The sequence below is a fragment of the Opisthocomus hoazin genome, chromosome W (assembly GCF_030867145.1).
Source record: "Opisthocomus hoazin isolate bOpiHoa1 chromosome W, bOpiHoa1.hap1, whole genome shotgun sequence".
Lineage (NCBI taxonomy): Eukaryota > Metazoa > Chordata > Aves > Opisthocomiformes > Opisthocomidae > Opisthocomus > Opisthocomus hoazin.
The window spans coordinates 3,600,456-3,623,520 of NC_134453.1; positions in this window are offsets into that span (position 1 = coordinate 3,600,456).

Consider the following 23,065-nt stretch of genomic DNA (forward strand, 5'->3'; position numbering starts at 1 on the left):
AGAGGCACAGACACTGGGGGCTGCTTGCTTGTCTTGCCACCTCCAACTTCAAACGTAGCTTTGGTGTTTCTTGCAGGGGTCCTTAGGCAGCCCCGCTTCCAAAATGCGAACATCTACAGATAGCTCGCAGCCAGAAGGGGCTAGCCAGGAAAGCTGTTGCTCAGCCTCATGTGCCCATGGCACTGCTGGCACAGAGGCACAGAGACTGGGGCTGCTTGCTTGTCTTGCCCTCTCAAACTTCAAACGTAGCTTAGGTGGTCTGTGCAGGGCGCCTCCGGCTGCCCTGCTCTAAAAACGCGAACGTCTGCAGGTAGCTCGCAGCCAGAAAGAGCTAGCCTGGAAAGCTGTTGCTTAGCCTCATCTGCCCATGGCACTGCTCACACAGAGGCACAGAGACTGGGGCTGCTTGCTTGTCTTGCGACCTCAAACTTCAAAAGTAACTTTGGGAGTCGGTGCCGGGCGCCTCTGGCAGCCCTGCTCTGAAAATGCCAACGTCTGCAGATAGCTCGCAGCCAGAAAGAGCTAGCCTGGAAAGCTGTTTCTCAGCCTCATCTGCCCATGGCACTGCTCGCACAGAAGCACAGAGACTGAGGCTGCTTGCTTGTTTTGCCACCTCAAACTTCAAACGTATCCTAGGTGTTCCGTGCCGGGCACCTCCGGCAGCCCTGCTCTGATAATGCGAACATCTACAGATAGCTCGCAGCCAGAAAGAACTAGCCTGGAAAGCTGTTGCTCAGCCTCATCTGCCCATGGCACTGCTCGCACAGAGGCACAGAGACTGGGGCTGCTTGCTTGTCTTGCCACCTCCGACTTCAAAAGTAGCTTAGGTGGTCCGTGCCGGGTGCCTCCGGCAGCCCTGCTCTGAAAATGTGAACGTGTTCAGATAGCTCGCAGCCAGAAAGGTCTAGCCTGGAAAGGTGTTGCTCAGCCTCATCTGCCCATGGCACTGCTGGCACAGAGGCACAGAGACTGGGGCTGCTTGCTTGTCTTGCCACCTCCAACTTCAAACATAGCTTTGGGGTTTGTTGCAGGAGTCCTTAGGCAGCCCTGCTTCCAAAATGCGAACGTCTGCATATAGCTCGCAGCCAGGAGGGGCTAGCCTGGAAAGCTGTTGCTCAGCCTCATCTGCCCATGGCACTGCTCGCAGAGAGGCACAGAGACTGCGGCTGCTTGCTTGTCTTGCCACCTCCAACTTCAAACGTAGCTTAGGTGGTCCGTACCGGACGCCTCCGGCAGCCCTGCTCTGAAAATGCGAACGTCTGCAGATAGCTCGCAGCCAGAAAGATCTAGCCTGGAAAGCTGTTGCTCAGCCTCATCTGCCCATGGCACTGCTCACACAGAGGCACAGACACTGGGGGCTGCTTGCTTGTCTTCCACCTCCAAATTCAAACGTAGCTTTGGGTTTTTCTTGCAGGGGTCCTTAGGCAGCCACGCTTCCAAAATGCGAACATCTACAGATAGCTCGCAGCCAGAAGGGGCTAGCCAGGAAAGCTGTTGCTCAGCCTCATCTGCCCATGGCACTGCTGGCACAGAGGCACAGAGACTGGGGCTGCTTGCTTGTCTTGCCCCCTCAAACTTCAAACGTAGCTTAGGTGGTCCGTGCCGGGCGCCTCCGGCAGCCCTGCTGTAAAAATGCGAACGTCTGCAGATAGCTCACAGCCAGAAAGAGCTAGCCAGGAAAGCTCTTGCTCAGCCTCATCTGCCCATGGCACTGCTCACACAGAGGCAAAGACTGGTGCTGCTTTCTTGTCTTGCCACCTCCAACTTCAAACGTAGCTTTGGGGTTTCTTTCAGAGGTCCTTAGGCAGCCCTGCTTCCAAAATGAGAACGTCTGCATATAGCTCACAGCCAGAAGGGGCTAGCCAGGAAAGTTCTTGTTCAGCCTCATCTGCCCATGGCACTGCTTGCACAGAGGCACAGAGACTGGGGCTGCTTGCTTGTCTTGCCCCCTCAAACTTCAAACGTAGCTTTGGGGGTCCGTGCCGGGCGCATCCGGCAGGCCTGCGCAGAAAATGCGAAAGTCTGCAGATAGGTCGCAGCCAGAAAGATCTAGCCTGGAAAGCTGTTGCTTAACCTCATCTGCCCATGGCACTGCTCACACAGAGGCACAGAGACTGGGGCTGCTTGCTTGTCTTGCCACCTCCAACTTCAAACGTAGCTTTGGGGTTTGTTGCAGGAGTCCTTAGGCAGCCCTGCTTCCAAAATGCGAACGTCTGCATATAGCTCGCAGCCAGAAGGGGCTAGCCTGGAAAGCTGTTGCTCAGCCTCATCTGCCCATGGCACTGCTCGCACAGAGGCACAGAGACTGCGGCTGCTTGCTTGTCTTGCCACCTCCGACTTCAAACGTAGCTTAGGTGGTCCGTGCCGGGTGCCTCCGGCAGCCCTGCTCTGAAAATGCGAACGTCTGCAGATAGTTCTCAGCCAGAAAGATCTAGCCTGGAAAGCTGTTGCTCAGCCTCATCTTCCCATGGCACTGCTCACACAGAGGCACAGACACTGGGGGCTGCTTGCTTGTCTTGCCACCTCCAACTTCAAACGTAGCTTTGGTGTTTCTTGCAGGGGTCCTTAGGCAGCCCTGCTTCCAAAATGCGAACATCTACAGATAGCTCGCAGCCAGAAAGGCCTAGCCTGGAAAGCTGTTGCTTAGCCTCATCTGCCCATGGCACTGCTCGCACAAAGGCACAGAGACTGGGGGCTGCTTGCTTGTCTTGCCACCTCCAACTTCAAACGTAGCTTAGGTATTCTGTGCCGGGTGCCTCCGGCAGCCCTGCTCTGAAAATGCGAAAGTCTGCAGACAGCTCTCAGTCAGAAAGAGCTGGCCTGTAATGCTGTTGCTCAGCCTCATCTGCCCATGGCACTGCTTGCACAGAGGCACAGAGATTGGGGCTGCTTGCTTGTCTTGCCACCTTCAACTTCAAACGTAGCTTTGGGATTTCTTGCAGGGGTCCTTAGGCAGCCCTGCTTCTAAAATGAGAACGTCTGCATATAGCTCGCAGCCAGAAGGGGCTAGCCAGGAAAGCTGTTGCTCAGCCTCATCTGCCCATGGCACTGCTGGCACAGAGGCACAGAGACTGGGGCTGCTTGCTTGTCTTGCCCCCTCAAACTTCAAACGTAGCTTAGGTGGTCCGTGCCGGGCGCCTCCGGCAGCCCTGCTGTAAAAATGCGAACGTCTGCAGATAGCTCACAGCCAGAAAGAGCTAGCCAGGAAAGCTCTTGCTCAGCCTCATCTGCCCATGGCACTGCTCACACAGAGGCAAAGACTGGTGCTGCTTTCTTGTCTTGCCACCTCCAACTTCAAACGTAGCTTTGGGGTTTCTTTCAGAGGTCCTTAGGCAGCCCTGCTTCCAAAATGAGAACGTCTGCATATAGCTCACAGCCAGAAGGGGCTAGCCAGGAAAGTTCTTGTTCAGCCTCATCTGCCCATGGCACTGCTCGCACAGAGGCACAGAGACTGGGGCTGCTTGCTTGTCTTGCCCCCTCAAACTTCAAACGTAGCTTTGGGGGTCCGTGCCGGGCGCAACCGGCAGCCATGCGCAGAAAATGCGAAAGTCTGCAGATAGGTCGCAGCCAGAAAGATCTAGCCTGGAAAGCTGTTGCTTAACCTCATCTGCCCATGGCACTGCTCACACAGAGGCACAGAGACTGGGGCTGCTTGCTTGTCTTGCCACCTCCAACTTCAAACGTAGCTTTGGGGTTTGTTGCAGGAGTCCTTAGGCAGCCCTGCTTCCAAAATGCGAACGTCTGCATATAGCTCGCAGCCAGAAGGGGATAGCCTGGAAAGCTGTTGCTCAGCCTCATCTGCCCATGGCACTGCTCGCACAGAGGCACAGAGACTGCGGCTGCTTGCTTGTCTTGCCACCTCCGACTTCAAACGTAGCTTAGGTGGTCCGTGCCGGGTGCCTCCGGCAGCCCTGCTCTGAAAATGCGAACGTCTGCAGATAGCTCTCAGCCAGAAAGATCTAGCCTGGAAAGCTGTTGCTCAGCCTCATCTTCCCATGGCACTGCTCACACAGAGGCACAGACACTGGGGGCTGCTTGCTTGTCTTGCCACCTCCAACTTCAAACGTAGCTTTGGTGTTTCTTGCAGGGGTCCTTAGGCAGCCCCGCTTCCAAAATGCGAACATCTACAGATAGCTCGCAGCCAGAAGGGGCTAGCCAGGAAAGCTGTTGCTCAGCCTCATGTGCCCATGGCACTGCTGGCACAGAGGCACAGAGACTGGGGCTGCTTGCTTGTCTTGCCCTCTCAAACTTCAAACGTATCTTAGGTGTTCCGTGCCGGGCGCCTCCGGCAGCCCTGCTTCCAAAATGCGAACATCTACAGATAGCTCGCAGCCAGAAAGGCCTAGCCTGGAAAGCTGTTGCTTAGCCTCATCTGCCCATGGCACTGCTCGCACAAAGGCACAGAGACTGGGGGCTCCTTGCTTGTCTTGCCACCTCCAACTTCAAACGTAGCTTAGGTATTCTGTGCCGGGTGCCTCCGGCAGCCCTGCTCTGAAAATGCGAAAGTCTGCAGACAGCTCTCAGTCAGAAAGAGCTGGCCTGTAATGCTGTTGCTCAGCCTCATCTGCCCATGGCACTGCTTGCACAGAGGCACAGAGATTGGGGCTGCTTGCTTGTCTTGCCACCTTCAACTTCAAACGTAGCTTTGGGATTTCTTGCAGGGGTCCTTAGGCAGCCCTGCTTCTAAAATGAGAACGTCTGCATATAGCTCGCAGCCAGAAGGGGCTAGCCTGGAAAGGTGTTGCTCAGCCTCATCTTCCCATGGCACTGCTCGCACAGAGGCACAGAGACTGGGGCTGCTTGCTTGTTTTGCCACCTCAAACTTCAAAAGTACCTTTGGGAGTCCGTGCCGGGTGCCTCCACCAGCCCTGCTCTGAAAATGCGAACGTCTGCAGATAGCTCGCAGCCAGAAAGATCTAGCCTGGAAAGCTGTTGCTCAGCCTCATCTGCCCATGGCACTGCTGGCACAGAGGCACAGAGACTGGGGGCTGCTTGCTTGTCTTGCCACCTCCAACTTCAAACGTAGCTTTGGGGTTTCTTGCAGGGGTCCTTAGGCAGCCCCGCTTCCAAAATGCGAACATCTACAGATAGCTCGCAGCCAGAAAGAGCTAGGCTGGAAAGCTGTTGCTTAGCCTCATCTGCCCATGGCACTGGTGGCACAGAGGCACAGAGACTGGGGGCTGCTTGCTTGTCTTGCCCCCTCAAACTTTAAACATATCTTATGTGTTCCGTGCCGGGTGGCTCCGGCAGACCTGCTCTGAAAATGCGAACATCTAGAGATAGCTCGCAGCCAGAAAGAGCTAGCCTGGAAAGCTGTTGCTTAGCCTCATCTGCCCATGGCACTGCTCGCACAGAGGCACAGAGACTGGGGGCTGCTTGCTTGTCTTGCCCCCTCTAACTTCAAACGTAACTTTGGGAGTCCGTGCCGGGCGTCTCCCGCAGCCCTGCTCTGAAAATGCGAACGTCTGTAGATAGCTCGCAGCCAGAAAGATCTAGCCTGGAAAGCTGTTGCTCAGCCTCATCTGCCCATGGCACTGCTCGCACAGAGGCACAGAGACTGGGGGCTGCTTGCTTGTCTTGCCCCCTCTAACTTCAAACGTAGCTTTGGGGGTTGGTGCCCAGCGCCTCTGGCAGCCCTGCTCTGAAAATGCGAACGTCTGCAGATAGTTCGCAGCCAGAAATAGCTAGCCTGGAAAGCTGTTGCTCAGCCTCATCTGCCCATGGCACTGCTGGCACAGAGGCACAGAGACTGGGGCTGCTTGCTTGTCTTGCCACCTCAAACTTCAAACTTAGCTTTGGGGTTTCTTGGAGGGTTTCTTAGGCAGCCCTGCTTCTAAAATGCGAACATCTACATATAGCTCCCAGCCAGAAATTGCTAGCCTGGAAAGCTGTTGCTTAGCCTCATCTGCCCATGGCACTGCTGGCACAGAGGCACAGAGACTGGGGCTGCTTGCTTGTCTTGCAACCTCAAACGGCAAACGTAGCTTAGGTAGTCTGTGCCGGGCGCATCCGGCAGCCCTGGTCTGAAAATGCGACCGTATGCAGATAGCTCGCAGCCAGAATGGTCTAGCCTGGAAAGCTGTTACTCAGCCTCATCTGCCCATGGCACTGCTGGCACAGAGGCACAGAGACTGGGGCTGCTTGCTTGTCTTGCCCCTTCAAACTTCAGACGTAGCATTGGGGTTCTTGCTGGGCGCCTCCGGCAGCCCTGCTCTAAAAATGCGAACGTCTGCTGATAGCTCGCAGCCAGAAATAGCTAGCCAGGAAAGCTGTTGCTCAGCGTCATCTGTCCATGGCACTGCTGGCACAGAGGCACAGAGACTGGGGCTGCTTGCTTGTCTTGCCCCATCAAACTTCAAACGTAGCTTAGGTGGTCCGTGCAGGGCGCCTCTGGCAGCCCTGCTCCGACAATGCGAAAGTCTGCAGATAGCTCGCAGCCAGAAAGAGCTAGCCAGGAAAGCTGTTGCTCAGCCTCATCTGCCCATGGCACTGCTCGCACAGAGGCACAGAGACTGGGGGCTGCTTGCTTGTCTTGCCCCCTCTAATTTCAAACGTAGCTTTGGGAGTCCGTGCCGAGCGCCTCCCTCAGCCCTGCTCTGAAAATGCGAACGTCTGCAGATAGCTCGCAGCCAGAAAGATCTAGCCTGGAAAGATGTTGCTCAGCCTCATCTGCCCATGGCACTGCTCACACAGAGGCACAGAGACTGGGGGCTGCTTGCTTGTCTTTCCACCTCGAACTTCAAACGTAGCTTTGGGATTTCTTGCAGGGGTCCTTAGGCAGCCCTGCTTCCCAAATGAGAACGTCTGCATATAACTCGCAGCCAGAAGGGGCTAGCAAGGAAAGATCTTGCTCAGCCTCATCTGCCCATGGCACTGCTCGCACAGAGGCACAGAGACTGGGGCTGCTTGCTTGTCTTGCAACCTCAAACTTCAAATGTAGCTTTGGGGGTCCGTGCCGGGCGCATCCTGCAGCCCTGCTCTGAAAATGCGAAAGTCTGCAGATAGCTCGCAGGCAGAAAGAGTTAGCCTGGAAAGCTGTTGCTCAGCCTCATCTGCCCATGGCACTGCTGGCACAGAGGCACAGAGACTGGGGCTGCTTGCTTGTCTTGCCCCCTTAAACTTCAAACCTAGCTTTGGGGTTTGTTGCAGGAGTCCTTAGTCAGCCCTGCTTCCAAAATGAGAACGTCTGCATATAGCTCGCAGCCAGAAGGGGCTAGCCAGGAAAGCTGTTGCTCAGCCTCATCTGCCCATGGGTTGCTCGCACAGAGGCACAGAGACTGGGGCTGCTTGCTTGTCTTGCCACCTCCAACTTCAATCGTAGCTTAGGTTGTCTGTGCCGGGCGCATCCGGCCGCCCTGCTCTGAAAATGCGAAAGTCTGCAGATAGCTCTCAGACAGAATGAGCTAGCCTGGAAAGCTGTTGCTTAGCCTCATCTGCCCATGGCACTGCTGGCACAGAGGCACAGAGACTGGGGCTGCTAGCTTGTCTTGCCCCCTCAAACTTCAAACGTAGCTTAGGTGTTCCGTGCCGGGCGCCTCCGGCACATCTGCTCTGAAAATGCGAACATCTACAGATAGTTCGAAGCCAGAAAGAGGTAGCCTGGAATGCTGTTTCTCAGCCTCATCTTCCCATGGCACTGCTCGCACAGAGGCACAGAGACTGGGGCAGCTTGCTTGTTTTGCCACCTCAAACTTCAGACGTATCATTGGGGTCCTTGCTGCGCGCCTCCGGCAGCCCTGCTCTAAAAATGCGAACGTCTGCAGATAGCTCTCAGCCAGAAAGAGCTAGCCTGGAAAGCTGTTGCTCAGCCTCATCTGCCCATGGTATTGCTCGCACAGAGGCACAGAGACTGGGGCTGCTTGCTTGTCTTGCCACCTCCAACTTCAAACGTAGCTTAGGTGGTCTGTGCCGGGCGCCTCAGGCAGCCCTGCTCAGAAAATGCGAACGTCTGCAGATAGCTCGCAGGAAGAAACATCTAGCCTGGAAAGCGGTTGCTCAGCCTCATCTGCCCACGGTATTGCTCACACAGAGGCACAGAGACTGGGGCTGCTTGCTTGTCTTGCCACCTCAAACTTCAAACGTAGCTTTGGGGTTTCTTGCAGGGGTCCTTAGGCAGCCCTGCTTCCAAAATGAGAACGTCTGCATATAGCTCGCAGCCAGAAGGGGCTAGTCAGGAAAGCTCTTGCTCAGCCTCATCTGCCCATGGCACTGCTCACACAGAGGCACAGAGACTGGGGGCTGCTTGCTTGTCTTGCCACCTCCAACTTGAAACGTAGCTTAGGTGGTCCGTGCCAGGCGCGTCCGGCAGCCCTGCTTTGAAAATGCAAACTATCGCAGATAGCTCGAAGGCAGAAAGAGCTAGCCTGGAAAGCTGTTGCTTAGCCTCATCTGCCCATGGCACTGCTCTCACAGAGGCACAGAGACTGGGGGCTGCTTGCTTGTCTTGCCCCCTCAAATTTCAAACGTTGGTTTGGGAGACCGTGCAGTGGGCCTCCGGCAGCCCTGCTCCGAAAATGCGAACGTCTGCAGATAGCTCTCAGCCAGAAAGAGCTGGCCTGTAATGCTGTTGCTCAGCCTCATCTGCCCATGGCACTGCTCGCACAGAGACTGGGGCTGCTTGCTTGTTTTGCCCCCCCAAACTTCAGACGTAGCATTGGGGGTCCTTGCTGGGCTCCTCCGGCAGCCCTGCTTTGAAAATGCGAACGTCTGCAGATAGCTCTCAGCCAGAAAGAGCTAGCCTGGAAAGCTGTTGCTTAGCCTCATCTCATTATGGCACTGCTGGCACAGAGGCACAGAGACTGGTGCTGCTTGCTTGACTTGCCCCCTCAAACTTCAAACTTAGCTTAGGTGGTCCGTGACGGGCGCCTCCGTCATCCCAGCTCTGAAAATGCGAACGTCTGCAGATAGCTCGCAGCCAGAAAGAGCTAGCCTGGAAAGCTGTTACTCAGCCTCATCTGCCCATGGCACTGCTGGCACAGAGGCACAGAGACTGGGGGCTGCTTGCTTGTCTTGCCACCTCCAACTTCAAACGTAGCTTTGGGGTTTCTTGCAGGGGTCTTAGGCAGCCCCGCTTCCAAAATGCGAACATCTACAGATAGCTTGCAACCAGAAAGAGCTAGCCTGGAAAGTTGTTGCTTAGCCTCATCTGCCCATGGCACTGCTCGCACAGAGGCACAGAGACTGGGGCTGCTTGCTTGTCTTGACCCCTCCAACTTCATACGTGGCTTAGGTGGTCTGTGCCGGGCGCCTCCCGCAGCCCTGCTCAGAAAATGCGAACGTCTGCAGATAGCTCGCAGCCAGAAAGAGCTAGCCTGGAAAGCTGTTGCTCAGCCTCATCTGCCCATGGCACTGCTCGCACAGAGGCACAGAGACTGGGGCTGCTTGCTTGTCTTGCCACCTCCAACGTCAAACGTAGCTTTGGTGTTTGTTGCAGGGGTCCTTAAGCAGCCCCGCTCTGAAAATGCGAACGTATGCAGCTAGCTCGCAGCCAGAAAGAGCTAGCCTGGAAAGCTGTTGCTCAGCCTCATCTACCCATGGCACTGCTCGCACAGAGGCACAGAGACTGGGGCTGCTTGCTTGTCTTGCCACCTCCAACTTCAAAAGTATCTTAGGTGTTCCGTGCCGGGTGCCTCCGGCAGACCTGCTCTGAAAATGCGAACATCTACAGATAGCTCGCAGCCAGAAAGACCTAGCCTGGAAAGCTGTTGCTCAGCCTCATCTGCCCATGGCACTGCTCACACAGAGGCACAGAGATTGGGGCTGCTTGCTTCACTTGCCCCCTCAAACTTCAAACGAAGCTTAGTTGGTCCGTGCCGGGCGCCTCCGGCAGCCCTGCTCCGAAAATGCGAACGTCTGCAGATAGCTCGCAAGCAGAAAGAGCTAGCCTGGAAAGATGTTGCTCAGCCTCATCTGCCCATGGCACTGCTCACACAGAGGCACAGAGACTGGGGCTGCTTGCTTGTCTTGCCACCTCCAACTTCAAACGTACCTTTGGGTTTTGTTGCAGGGGTTCTTAGGCAGCCCCGCTTCCAAAATGCGAACGTCTGCAGATAGCTCGCAGCCAGAAAGAGCTAGTCTGGAAATATGTTGGTCAGCCTCATCGGCCCATGGCACTGCTCGCACAAAGGCACAGAGACTGGGGGCTGCTTGCTTGTCTTGCCCCCTGTAACTTCAAACGTAACTTTGGGAGTCCGTGCCGGGCGCCTCCATCAGCCCTGCTCTGAAAATGCGAACGTCTGCAGATAGCTCGCAGGAAGAAACATCTAGCCTGGAAAGCGGTTGCTCAGCCTCATCTGCCCACGGTATTGCTCACACAGAGGCACAGAGACTGGGGCTGCTTGCTTGTCTTGCCACCTCAAACTTCAAACGTAGCTTTGGGGTTTCTTGCAGGGGTCCTTAGGCAGCCCTGCTTCAAAAATGAGAACGTCTGCATATAGCTCGCAGCCAGAAGGGGCTAGTCAGGAAAGCTCTTGCTCAGCCTCATCTGCCCATGGCACTGCTCACACAGAGGCACAGAGACTGGGGCTGCTTGCTTGTCTTGCCACCTCCAACTTCAAACGTAGCTTAGGTGGTCCGTGCCAGGCGCGTCCGGCAGCCCTGCTTTGAAAATGCAAACTATCGCAGATAGCTCGAAGGCAGAAAGAGCTAGCCTGGAAAGCTGTTGCTTAGCCTCATCTGCCCATGGCACTGCTCTCACAGAGGCACAGAGACTGGGGGCTGCTTGCTTGTCTTGCCCCCTCAAATTTCAAACGTAGGTTTGGGAGACCGTGCAGTGGGCCTCCGGCAGCCCTGCTCCGAAAATGCGAACGTCTGCAGATAGCTCTCAGCCAGAAAGAGCTGGCCTGTAATGCTGTTGCTCAGCCTCATCTGCCCATGGCACTGCTCGCACAGAGACTGGGGCTGCTTGCTTGTTTTGCCCCCTCAAACTTCAGACGTAGCATTGGGGGTCCTTGCTGGGCTCCTCCGGCAGCCCTGCTCCGAAAATGCGAACGTCTGCAGATAGCTCTCAGCCAGAAAGAGCTAGCCTGGAAAGCTGTTGCTTAGCCTCATCTCATTATGGCACTGCTGGCACAGAGGCACAGAGACTGGTGCTGCTTGCTTGACTTGCCCCCTCAAACTTCAAACTTAGCTTAGGTGGTCCGTGACGGGCGCCTCCGTCAGCCCAGCTCTGAAAATGCGAACGTCTGCAGATAGCTCGCAGGCAGAAAGAGCTAGCCTGGAAAGCTGTTACTCAGCCTCATCTGCCCATGGCACTGCTGGCACAGAGGCACAGAGACTGGGGCTGCTTGCTTGTCTTGACCCCTCCAACTTCATACGTGGCTTAGGTGGTCTGTGCCGGGCGCCTCCCGCAGCCCTGCTCAGAAAATGCGAACGTCTGCAGATAGATCGCAGCCAGAAAGAGCTGGCCTGTAATGCTGTTGCTCAGCCTCATCTGCCCATGGCACTGCTCGCACAGAGGCACAGAGACTGGTGCTGCTTGCTTGTTTTGCCACCTCAAACTTCAGACGTAGCATTGGGGGTCCTTGCTGGGCGCCTCCGGCAGCCCTGCTCTAAAAATGCGAACGTCTGCTGATAGCTCTCAGCCAGAAAGAACTAGCCTGGAAAGCTGTTGCTCAGCCTCATCTGCCCATGGCACTGCTGGCACAGAGGCACAGAGACTGGGGCTGCTTACTTGTCTTGCCCCCTCAAACTTCAAACGTATCTTAGGTGTTCCGTGCCGGGCGCCTCTGGCAGCCCTGCTCTGAAAATGCGAACGTCTACAGATAGCTCGCAGCCAGAAAGAGCTAGCATGGAAAGCTGTTGCTCGGCCTCATCTTCCCATGGCACTGCTTGCACAAAGGCACAGAGACTGGGGCTGCTTGCTTGTTTTGCCACCTCAAACTTCAGACGTATCATTGGGGTCCTTGCTGGGCGCCTCCGGCAGACCTTCTCTGAAAATGCGAACATCTACAGATAGCTCGCAGCCAGAAAGAGCTAGCCTGGAAAGCTGTTGCTTAGCCTCATCTGCCCATGGCACTGCTCGCACAAAGGCACAGAGACTGGGGGCTGCTTGCTTCACTTGCCCCCTCAAACTTCAAACGTAGCTTAGGTGGTCCGTGCCGGGCGCATCCGGCAGGCCTGCTCTGAAAATGCGAAAGTCTGCAGATAGCTCGCAGCCATAAATAGCTAGCCTGGAAAGCTGTTGCTCAGCCTCATCTGCCCATGGCACTGCTCACACAGAGGCACAGAGACTGGGGCTGCTTGCTTGTCTTGCCACCTCCAACTTCAAACGTAGCTTTGTGGTTTCTTGCAGGGGTCCTTAGGCAGCCCCGCTTCCAAAATGCGAACATCTACAGATAGCTCGCAGCCAGAAAGAGCTAGCCTGGAAAGCTGTTGCTCAGCCTCATCTGCCCATGGCACTGCTGGCACAGAGGCACAGAGACTGGGGCTGCTTGCTTGTCTTGCCCTCTCAAACTTCAAGCGTATCTTAGGTGTTCCGTGCCGGGTGCCTCCGGCAGACCTGCTCTGAAAATGCTAACATCTACAGATAGCTAGCAGCCAGAAAGAGCTAGCCTGGAAAGCTGTTGCTTAGCCTCATCTGCCCATGGCACTGCTCGCACAGAGGCACAGAGACTGGGGCTGCTTGCTTCACTTGCCCCCTCAAACTTCAAACGTAGCTTAGGTGGTCTGTGCCGGGCGCCTCCGGCAGCCCTGCTCTGAAAATGCGAACGTCTGCAGATAGCTCGCAGCCAGAAAGAGCTAGCCTGGAAAGCTGTTGCTTAGTCTCAACTGCCCATGGCACTGCTCGCACAGAGGCACAGAGACTGGGGGCTGCTTGCTTGTCTTGCCACCTCCAACTTCAAACGTAGCTTAGGTGGTCCGTGCCGGGCGCCTCCAGCAGGCCTGCTCTGAAAATGCGAACGTCTGCAGATAGCTCGCAGCCAGAAAGATCTAGCCTGGAAAGCTGTTGCTTAGCCTCATCTGCCCATGGCACTGCTCACACAGAGGCACAGAGACTGGGGCTGCTTGCTTGTCTTGCCACCTTCAACTTCAAACGTAGCTTTAGGGTTTCTTGCAGGGGTCCTTAGGCAGCCCTGCTTCCAAAATGCGAACGTCTGCATATAGCTCGCAACCAGAACGGGCTAGCCAGGAAAACTCTTGCTCAGCCTCATCTGCCCATGGCACTGCTGGCACAGAGGCACAGAGACTGGGGCTGCTTGCTTGTCTTGCCACCTCAAACTTCAAACATATCTTAGGTGGTCCGTGCCGGGCGCCTCCTGCAGCCCTGCTCTGAAAATGCAAACGTCTACAGATAGCTCGCAGCCAGAAAGAAGTAGCATGGAAAGCTGTTTCTTAGCCTCATCTGCCCATGGCACTGCTCGCACAGAGGCACAGAGACTGGGGCTGCTTGCTTGTCTTGCCACCTCCAACTTCAAACGTAGCTTTGGGGTTTTTTGCAGGAGTCCTTAGGCAGCCCTGCTCTAAAAATGCGAACATCTGCAGATAGCTCTCAGCCAGAAGGGGCTAGCCTGGAAAGCTGTTGCTCAGCCTCATCTGACTATGGCACTGCTGGCACAGAGGCACAGAGACTGGGGCTGCTTGCTTGTCTTGCCACCTCCAACTTCAAATGTAGCTTAGGTGGTCCGTGCCGGGTGCCTCCGACAGCCCTGCTCTGAAAATGCAAACGTCTGCAGATAGCTCGCAGCCAGAAAGATCTAGCCTGGAAATCTGTTGCTCGGCCTCATCTGCCCATGGCACTGCTGGCACAGAGGCACAGAGACTGGGGGCTGCTTTCTTGTGTGGCCACCTCCAACTTCAAACGTAGATTTGGGGTTTCTTGCAGGGGTCTTAGGCATCCCCGCTTCCAAAATGCGAACATCTACAGATAGCTCGCAACCAGAAAGAGCTAGTCTAGAAAGTTGTTGCTCAGCCTAAACTGCCCATGGCACTGCTGGCACAGAGGCACAGAGACTGGGGCTGCTTGCTTGTTTTGCCACCTCAAACTTCAGACGTATCATTGGGGTCCTTGCTGGGCGCCTCCGGCAGCCCTGCTCTGAAAACACGAACGTCTGCAGATAGCTCGCAGCCAGAAAGAGCTAGCCTGGAAAGCTGTTGCTCAGCCTCATCTGTCCATGGCACTGCTCGCACAAAGGCACAGAGACTGGGGGCTGCTTGCTTGTCTTGCCCCCTCAAACTTCAAACGTAACTTTGGGAGTCCGTGCCGGGCGCCTCCATCAGCCCTGCTCTGAAAATGCGAACGTCTGCAGATAGCTCGCAGCCAGAAAGATCTAGCCTGGAAAGCGGTTGCTCAGCCTCATCTGCCCACAGTATTGCTCACACAGAGGCACAGAGACTGGGGCTGCTTGCTTGTCTTGCCCCCTGAAACTTCAAACGTAGCTTTGGGGTTTCTTGCAGGGTCCTTAGGCAGCCCTGCTTCCAAAATGAGAACGTCTGCATATAGCTCGCAGCCAGAATGGGTTAGCCAGGAAAGCTCTTGGTCAGCCTCATATGCCCATGGCACTGCTCGCACAGAGGCACAGAGACTGGGGCTGCTTGCTTGTCTTGCCCCACCAAACTTCAAACGTAGCTTAGGTGGTCCGTGCCGGGCGCCTCCGGCAGCCCTGCTCTGAAAATGCGAACGTCTGCTGATAGCTCTCAGCCAGAAAGATCTAGCCTGGAAAACTGTTGCTCAGCCTCATCTGCCCATGGCACTGCTGGCACAGAGGCACAGAGACTGGGGGCTGCTTGCTTGTCTTGCCACCTCCAACTTCAAACGTAGCTTTGGGGTATCTTGCAGGGGTCCTTAGGCAGCCCCGCTTCCAAAATGCGACCGTCTGCAGATAGCTCGCAGCCAGAAAGAGCTAGTCTGGAAATATGTTGGTCAGCCTCATCGGCCCATGGCACTGCTCGCACAAAGGCACAGAGACTGGGGGCTGCTTGCTTGTCTTGCCCCCTGTAACTTCAAACGTAACTTTGGGAGTCCGTGCCGGGCGCCTCCATCAGCCCTGCTCTGAAAATGCGAACGTCTGCAGATAGCTCGCAGGAAGAAACATCTAGCCTGGAAAGCGGTTGCTCAGCCTCATCTGCCCACGGTATTGCTCACACAGAGGCACAGAGACTGGGGCTGCTTGCTTGTCTTGCCACCTCAAACTTCAAACGTAGCTTTGGTGTTTCTTGCAGGGGTCCTTAGGCAGCCCTGCTTCAAAAATGAGAACGTCTGCATATAGCTCGCAGCCAGAATAGGCTAGCCTGGAAAGCTGTTGCTTAGTCTCAACTGCCCATGGCACTGCTCGCACAGAGGCACAGAGACTGGGGCTGCTTGCTTGTCTTGCCACCTCAAACTTCAAACATATCTTAGGTGGTCCGTGCCGGGCGCCTCCTGCAGCCCTGCTCTGAAAATGCAAACGTCTACAGATAGCTCGCAGCCAGAAAGAACTAGCATGGAAAGCTGTTTCTTAGCCTCATCTGCCCATGGCACTGCTCGCACAGAGGCACAGAGACTGGGGCTGCTTGCTTGTCTTGCCACCTCCAACTTCAAACGTAGCTTTGGGGTTTTTTGCAGGAGTCCTTAGGCAGCCCTGCTCTAAAAATGCGAACATCTGCAGATAGCTCTCAGCCAGAAGGGGCTAGCCTGGAAAGCTGTTGCTCAGCCTCATCTGACTATGGCACTGCTGGCACAGAGGCACAGAGACTGGGGCTGCTTGCTTGTCTTGCCACCTCCAACTTCAAATGTAGCTTAGGTGGTCCGTGCCGGGTGCCTCCGACAGCCCTGCTCTGAAAATGCAAACGTCTGCAGATAGCTCGCAGCCAGAAAGATCTAGCCTGGAAATCTGTTGCTCGGCCTCATCTGCCCATGGCACTGCTGGCACAGAGGCACAGAGACTGGGGGCTGCTTTCTTGTGTGGCCACCTCCAACTTCAAACGTAGATTTGGGGTTTCTTGCAGGGGTCTTAGGCATCCCCGCTTCCAAAATGCGAACATCTACAGATAGCTCGCAACCAGAAAGAGCTAGTCTAGAAAGTTGTTGCTCAGCCTAAACTGCCCATGGCACTGCTGGCACAGAGGCACAGAGACTGGGGCTGCTTGCTTGTTTTGCCACCTCAAACTTCAGACGTATCATTGGGGTCCTTGCTGGGCGCCTCCGGCAGCCCTGCTCTGAAAACACGAACGTCTGCAGATAGCTCGCAGCCAGAAAGAGCTAGCCTGGAAAGCTGTTGCTCAGCCTCATCTGTCCATGGCACTGCTCGCACAAAGGCACAGAGACTGGGGGCTGCTTGCTTGTCTTGCCCCCTCAAACTTCAAACGTAACTTTGGGAGTCCGTGCCGGGCGCCTCCATCAGCCCTGCTCTGAAAATGCGAACGTCTGCAGATAGCTCGCAGCCAGAAAGATCTAGCCTGGAAAGCGGTTGCTCAGCCTCATCTGCCCACAGTATTGCTCACACAGAGGCACAGAGACTGGGGCTGCTTGCTTGTCTTGCCCCCTGAAACTTCAAACGTAGCTTTGGGGTTTCTTGCAGGGTCCTTAGGCAGCCCTGCTTCCAAAATGAGAACGTCTGCATATAGCTCGCAGCCAGAATGGGTTAGCCAGGAAAGCTCTTGGTCAGCCTCATATGCCCATGGCACTGCTCGCACAGAGGCACAGAGACTGGGGCTGCTTGCTTGTCTTGCCCCACCAAACTTCAAACGTAGCTTAGGTGGTCCGTGCCGGGCGCCTCCGGCAGCCCTGCTCTGAAAATGCGAACGTCTGCTGATAGCTCTCAGCCAGAAAGATCTAGCCTGGAAAACTGTTGCTCAGCCTCATCTGCCCATGGCACTGCTGGCACAGAGGCACAGAGACTGGGGGCTGCTTGCTTGTCTTGCCACCTCCAACTTCAAACGTAGCTTTGGGGTATCTTGCAGGGGTCCTTAGGCAGCCCCGCTTCCAAAATGCGAACGTCTGCAGATAGCTCGCAGCCAGAAAGAGCTAGTCTGGAAATATGTTGGTCAGCCTCATCGGCCCATGGCACTGCTCGCACAAAGGCACAGAGACTGGGGGCTGCTTGCTTGTCTTGCCCCCTGTAACTTCAAACGTAACTTTGGGAGTCCGTGCCGGGCGCCTCCATCAGCCCTGCTCTGAAAATGCGAACGTCTGCAGATAGCTCGCAGGAAGAAACATCTAGCCTGGAAAGCGGTTGCTCAGCCTCATCTGCCCACGGTATTGCTCACACAGAGGCACAGAGACTGGGGCTGCTTGCTTGTCTTGCCACCTCAAACTTCAAACGTAGCTTTGGGGTTTCTTGCAGGGGTCCTTAGGCAGCCCTGCTTCAAAAATGAGAACGTCTGCATATAGCTCGCAGCCAGAAGGGGCTAGTCAGGAAAGCTCTTGCTCAGCCTCATCTGCCCATGGCACTGCTCACACAGAGGCACAGAGACTGGGGCTGCTTGCTTGTCTTGCCACCTCCAACTTCAAACGTAGCTTAGGTGGTCCGTGCCAGGCGCGTCCGGCAGCCCTGCTTTGAAAATGCAAACTATCGCAGATAGCTCGAAGGCAGAAAGAGCTAGCCTGGAAAGCTGTTGCTTAGCCTCATCTGCCCATGGCACTGCTCTCACAGAGGCACAGAGACTGGGGGCTGCTTGCTTGTCTTGCCCCCTCAAATTTCAAACGTAGGTTTGGGAGACCGTGCAGTGGGCCTCCGGCAGCCCTGCTCCGAAAATGCGAACGTCTGCAGATAGCTCTCAGCCAGAAAGAGCTGGCCTGTAATGCTGTTGCTCAGCCTCATCTGCCCATGGCACTGCTCGCACAGAGACTGGGGCTGCTTGCTTGTTTTGCCCCCTCAAACTTCAGACGTAGCATTGGGGGTCCTTGCTGGGCTCCTCCGGCAGCCCTGCTCCGAAAATGCGAACGTCTGCAGATAGCTCTCAGCCAGAAAGAGCTAGCCTGGAAAGCTGTTGCTTAGCCTCATCTCATTATGGCACTGCTGGCACAGAGGCACAGAGACTGGTGCTGCTTGCTTGACTTGCCCCCTCAAACTTCAAACTTAGCTTAGGTGGTCCGTGACGGGCGCCTCCGTCAGCCCAGCTCTGAAAATGCGAACGTCTGCAGATAGCTCGCAGGCAGAAAGAGCTAGCCTGGAAAGCTGTTACTCAGCCTCATCTGCCCATGGCACTGCTGGCACAGAGGCACAGAGACTGGGGCTGCTTGCTTGTCTTGACCCCTCCAACTTCATACGTGGCTTAGGTGGTCTGTGCCGGGCGCCTCCCGCAGCCCTGCTCAGAAAATGCGAACGTCTGCAGATAGATCGCAGCCAGAAAGAGCTGGCCTGTAATGCTGTTGCTCAGCCTCATCTGCCCATGGCACTGCTTGCACAGAGGCACAGAGACTGGTGCTGCTTGCTTGTTTTGCCACCTCAAACTTCAGACGTAGCATTGGGGGTCCTTGCTGGGCGCCTCCGGCAGCCCTGCTCTAAAAATGCGAACGTCTGCTGATAGCTCTCAGCCAGAAAGAACTAGCCTGGAAAGCTGTTGCTCAGCCTCATCTGCCCATGGCACTGCTGGCACAGAGGCACAGAGACTGGGGCTGCTTACTTGTCTTGCCCCCTCAAACTTCAAACGTATCTTAGGTGTTCCGTGCCGGGCGCCTCTGGCAGCCCTGCTCTGAAAATGCGAACGTCTACAGATAGCTCGCAGCCAGAAAGAGCTAGCATGGAAAGCTGTTGCTCGGCCTCATCTTCCCATGGCACTGCTTGCACAAAGGCACAGAGACTGGGGCTGCTTGCTTGTTTTGCCACCTCAAATTTCAGACGTATCATTGGGGTCCTTGCTGGGCGCCTCCGGCAGACCTTCTCTGAAAATGCGAACATCTACAGATAGCTCGCAGCCAGAAAGAGCTAGCCTGGAAAGCTGTTGCTTAGCCTCATCTGCCCATGGCACTGCTCGCACAAAGGCACAGAGACTGGGGGCTGCTTGCTTCACTTGCCCCCTCAAACTTCAAACGTAGCTTAGGTGGTCCGTGCCGGGCGCATCCGGCAGGCCTGCTCTGAAAATGCGAAAGTCTGCAGATAGCTCGCAGCCATAAATAGCTAGCCTGGAAAGCTGTTGCTCAGCCTCATCTGCCCATGGCACTGCTCACACAGAGGCACAGAGACTGGGGCTGCTTGCTTGTCTTGCCACCTCCAACTTCAAACGTAGCTTTGTGGTTTCTTGCAGGGGTCCTTAGGCAGACCCGCTTCCAAAATGCGAACATCTACAGATAGCTCGCAGCCAGAAAGAGCTAGCCTGGAAAGCTGTTGCTCAGCCTCATCTGCCCATGGCACTGCTGGCACAGAGGCACAGAGACTGGGGCTGCTTGCTTGTCTTGCCCCCTCAAACTTCAAACGTAGCTTAGGTGGTCTGTGCCGGGCGCCTCCGGCAGCCCTGCTCTGAAAATGCGAACGTCTGCAGATAGCTCGCAAGCAGAAAGAGCTAGCCTGGAAAGCTGTTGCTTAGCCTCATCTGCCCATGGCACTGCTCACACAGAGGCACAGAGACTGGGGCTGCTTGCTTGTCTTGCCACCTCCAACTTCAAACGTAGCTTTGGGGTTTGTTGCAGGGGTCCTTAGGCAGCCCTGCTTCCAAAATGCGAACATCTACAGATAGCTCGCAGCCAGAAAGAGCTAGCCTGGAAAGCTGTTGCTTAGTCTCAACTGCCCATGGCACTGCTCGCACAGAGGCACAGAGACTGGGGGCTGCTTGCTTGTCTTGCCACCTCCAACTTCAAGCGTAGCTTAGGTGGTCCGTGCCGGGCGCCTCCAGCAGGCCTGCTCTGAAAATGCGAACGTCTGCAGATAGCTCGCAGCCAGAAAGATCTAGCCTGGAAAGCTGTTGCTTAGCCTCATCTGCCCATGGTATTGCTCGCACAGAGGCACAGAGACTGGGGCTGCTTGCTTGTCTTGCCACCTTCAACTTCAAACGTAGCTTTAGGGTTTCTTGCAGGGGTCCTTAGGCAGCCCTGCTTCCAAAATGAGAACGTCTGCATATAGCTCGCAACCAGAACGGGCTAGCCAGGAAAACTCTTGCTCAGCCTCATCTGCCCATGGCACTGCTGGCACAGAGGCACAGAGACTGGGGCTGCTTGCTTGTCTTGCCACCTCCAACTTCAAATGTAGCTTAGGTGGTCCGTGCCGGGTGCCTCCGACAGCCCTGCTCTGAAAATGCAAACGTCTGCAGATAGCTCGCAGCCAGAAAGATCTAGCCTGGAAATCTGTTGCTCGGCCTCATCTGCCCATGGCACTGCTGGCACAGAGGCACAGAGACTGGGGGCTGCTTTCTTGTGTGGCCACCTCCAAATTCAAACGTAGATTTGGGGTTTCTTGCAGGGGTCTTAGGCATCCCCGCTTCCAAAATGCGAACATCTACAGATAGCTCGCAACCAGAAAGAGCTAGTCTAGAAAGTTGTTGCTCAGCCTAAACTGCCCATGGCACTGCTGGCACAGAGGCACAGAGACTGGGGCTGCTTGCTTGTTTTGCCACCTCGAACTTCAGACGTATCATTGGGGTCCTTGCTGGGCGCCTCCGGCAGACCTTCTCTGAAAATGCGAACATCTACAGATAGCTCGCAGCCAGAAAGAACTAGCCTGGAAAGCTGTTGCTTAGCCTCATCTGATTATGGCACTGCTGGCACAGAGGCACAGAGACTGGGGGCTGCTTGCTTGTTTTGCCACCTCAAACTTCAGACATAACATTGGGGTTCTTGCTGGGCGCCTCCGGCTGCCCTGCTCTAAAAATGAGAATGTCTGCTGATAGCTCGCAGCCAGAAAGAGGTAGCCTGGAAAGCTCTTGGATAGCCTCATCTGCCCATGGCACTGCTCGCACAGAGGCACAGAGACTGGGGGCTGCTTGCTTGTCTTGCCCCCTCTAACTTCAAACGTAACTTTGGGAGTCCGTGCCGGGCGCCTCCGGCAGCCCTGCTCTGAAAATGCGAACGTCTGCAGATAGCTCGCAGCCAGAAGGGGCTAGCCTGGAAAGCTGTTGCTCAGCCTCATCTGACTATGGCACTGCTGGCACAGAGGCACAGAGACTGGGGCTGCTTGCTTGTCCTTCCACCTCCAACTTCAAATGTAGCTTAGGTGGTCCGTGCCAGGTGCCTCCGACAGCCCTGCTCTGAAAATGCAAACGTCTGCAGATAGCTCTCAGCCAGAAAGAGCTGGCCTGGAAAGCTGTTGCTCAGCCTCATCTGCCCATGGCACTGCTCACACAGAGGCACAGAGACTGGGGCTGCTTGCTTCACTTGCCGCCTCAAACTTCAAACGTAGCTTAGGTGGTCCGTGCCGGGCGCCTCCGGCAGCCCTGCTCTGAAAATGCGAACGTCTGCAGAGAGCTCGCAGCCAGAAAGAGCTAGCCTGGAAAGTTGTTGATGAGCCTCATCTGCCCATGTCACTGCTCACACAGAGGCACAGAGACTGGGGCTGCTTGCTTGTCTTGCCCCCTGAAACTTCAAACGTAGCTTTGGGGTTTCTTGCAGGGGTCCTTAGGCAGCCCTGCTTCCAAAATGCGAACATCTGCATATAGCTCGCAGCCAGAAAGAGCTAGCCAGGAAAGCTCTTGCTCAGCCTCATCTGCACATGGCACTGCTCGCACAGAGGCACATAGGCTGGGTCTGCTTGCTTGTCTTGCCCCCTCAAACTTCAAACGTAGCTTAGGTGGTCCGTGCCGGGCGCCTCCGGCAGCCCTGCTCTGAAAATGCGAACGTCTGCAGATAGCTCGCATCCAGAAAGATCTAGCCTGGAAAGCTGTTGCTTAGCCTCATCTGCCCATGGCACTGCTCTCACAGAGGCACAGAGACTGGGGGCTGCTTGCTTGTCTTGCCCCCTCAAACTTCAAAAGTAGGTTTGGGAGTCCGTGCAGTGGGCCTCCGGCAGCCCTACTCCGAAAATGCGAACGTCTGCAGATAGCTCTCAGCAAGAAAGAGCTGGCCTGTAATGCTGTTGCTCAGCCTCATCTGCCCATGGCACTGCTCGCACAGAGACTGGGGCTGCTTGCTTGTTTTGCCCCCTCAAACTTCAGACTTAGCATTGGGGGTCCTTGCTGGGCGCCTCCGTCAGCCCAGCTCTGAAAATGCGAACGTCTGCAGATAGCTCGCAGCCAGAAAGAGCTAGCCTGGAAAGCTGTTGCTTAGCCTCATCTGCCCATGGCACTGCTCCCACAGAGGCACAGAGACTGGGGCTGCTTGCTTGTCTTGCCACCTCCAACTTCAAACGTACCTTTGGGGTTTCTTGCAGGGGTCCTTAGGCAGTCCTGCTTCCAAAATGCGAACGTCTGCATATAGCTCGCAGGCAGAAGGGGCTAGCCAGGAAAGCTGTTGCTCAGCCTCATCTGCCCATGGCACTGCTCGCACAGAGGCACAGAGACTGGGGCTGCTTGCTTGTCTTGCCACCTCCAACTTCAAACGTAGCTTAGGTGTCCCGTGCCAGGCGCCTCCGGCAGCCCTGCTCTGAAAATGCGAACGTCTGCAGATAGTTCGCAGCCAGAAATATCTAGCCTGGAAAGCTGTTGCTCAGCCTCATCTGCCCATGGCACTGCTGGCACAGAGGCACAGAGACTGGGTCTGCTTGCTTGTCTTGCCCCCTCAAACTTCAAATGTAGCTTCGGTGGTCCGTGCCGGGCGCCTCCGGCAGCCCTGCTCTGAAAATGCGAACATCTGCAGATAGCTCGCAGCCAGAAAGATCTAGCCTGGAAAGCTGTTGCTCAGCCTCATCTGCCCATGTCACTGCTCGCACAGAGGCACAGAGACTGGGGGCTGCTTGCTTGTCTTGCCACCTCTAATTTCAAACGTAGCTTTGGGGTTTCTTGCAGGGGTCCTTAGGCAGCCCGCTTCCAAAATGCGAACATCTACAGATAGCTCGCAGCCAGAAAGAGCTAGCCTGGAAAGCTGTTGCTCAGCCTCATCTGCCCATGGCACTGCTCGCACAGAGGCACAGAGACTGGGGCTGCTTGCTTGTCTTGCCACATCCAACTTCAAACGTAGCTTTGGGGTTTGTTGCAGGGGTCCTTAGGCAGCCCCGCTTCCAAAATGCGAACGTATGCAGCTAGCTCGGAGCCAGAAAGAGCTAGCCTGGAAAGCTGTTGCTCA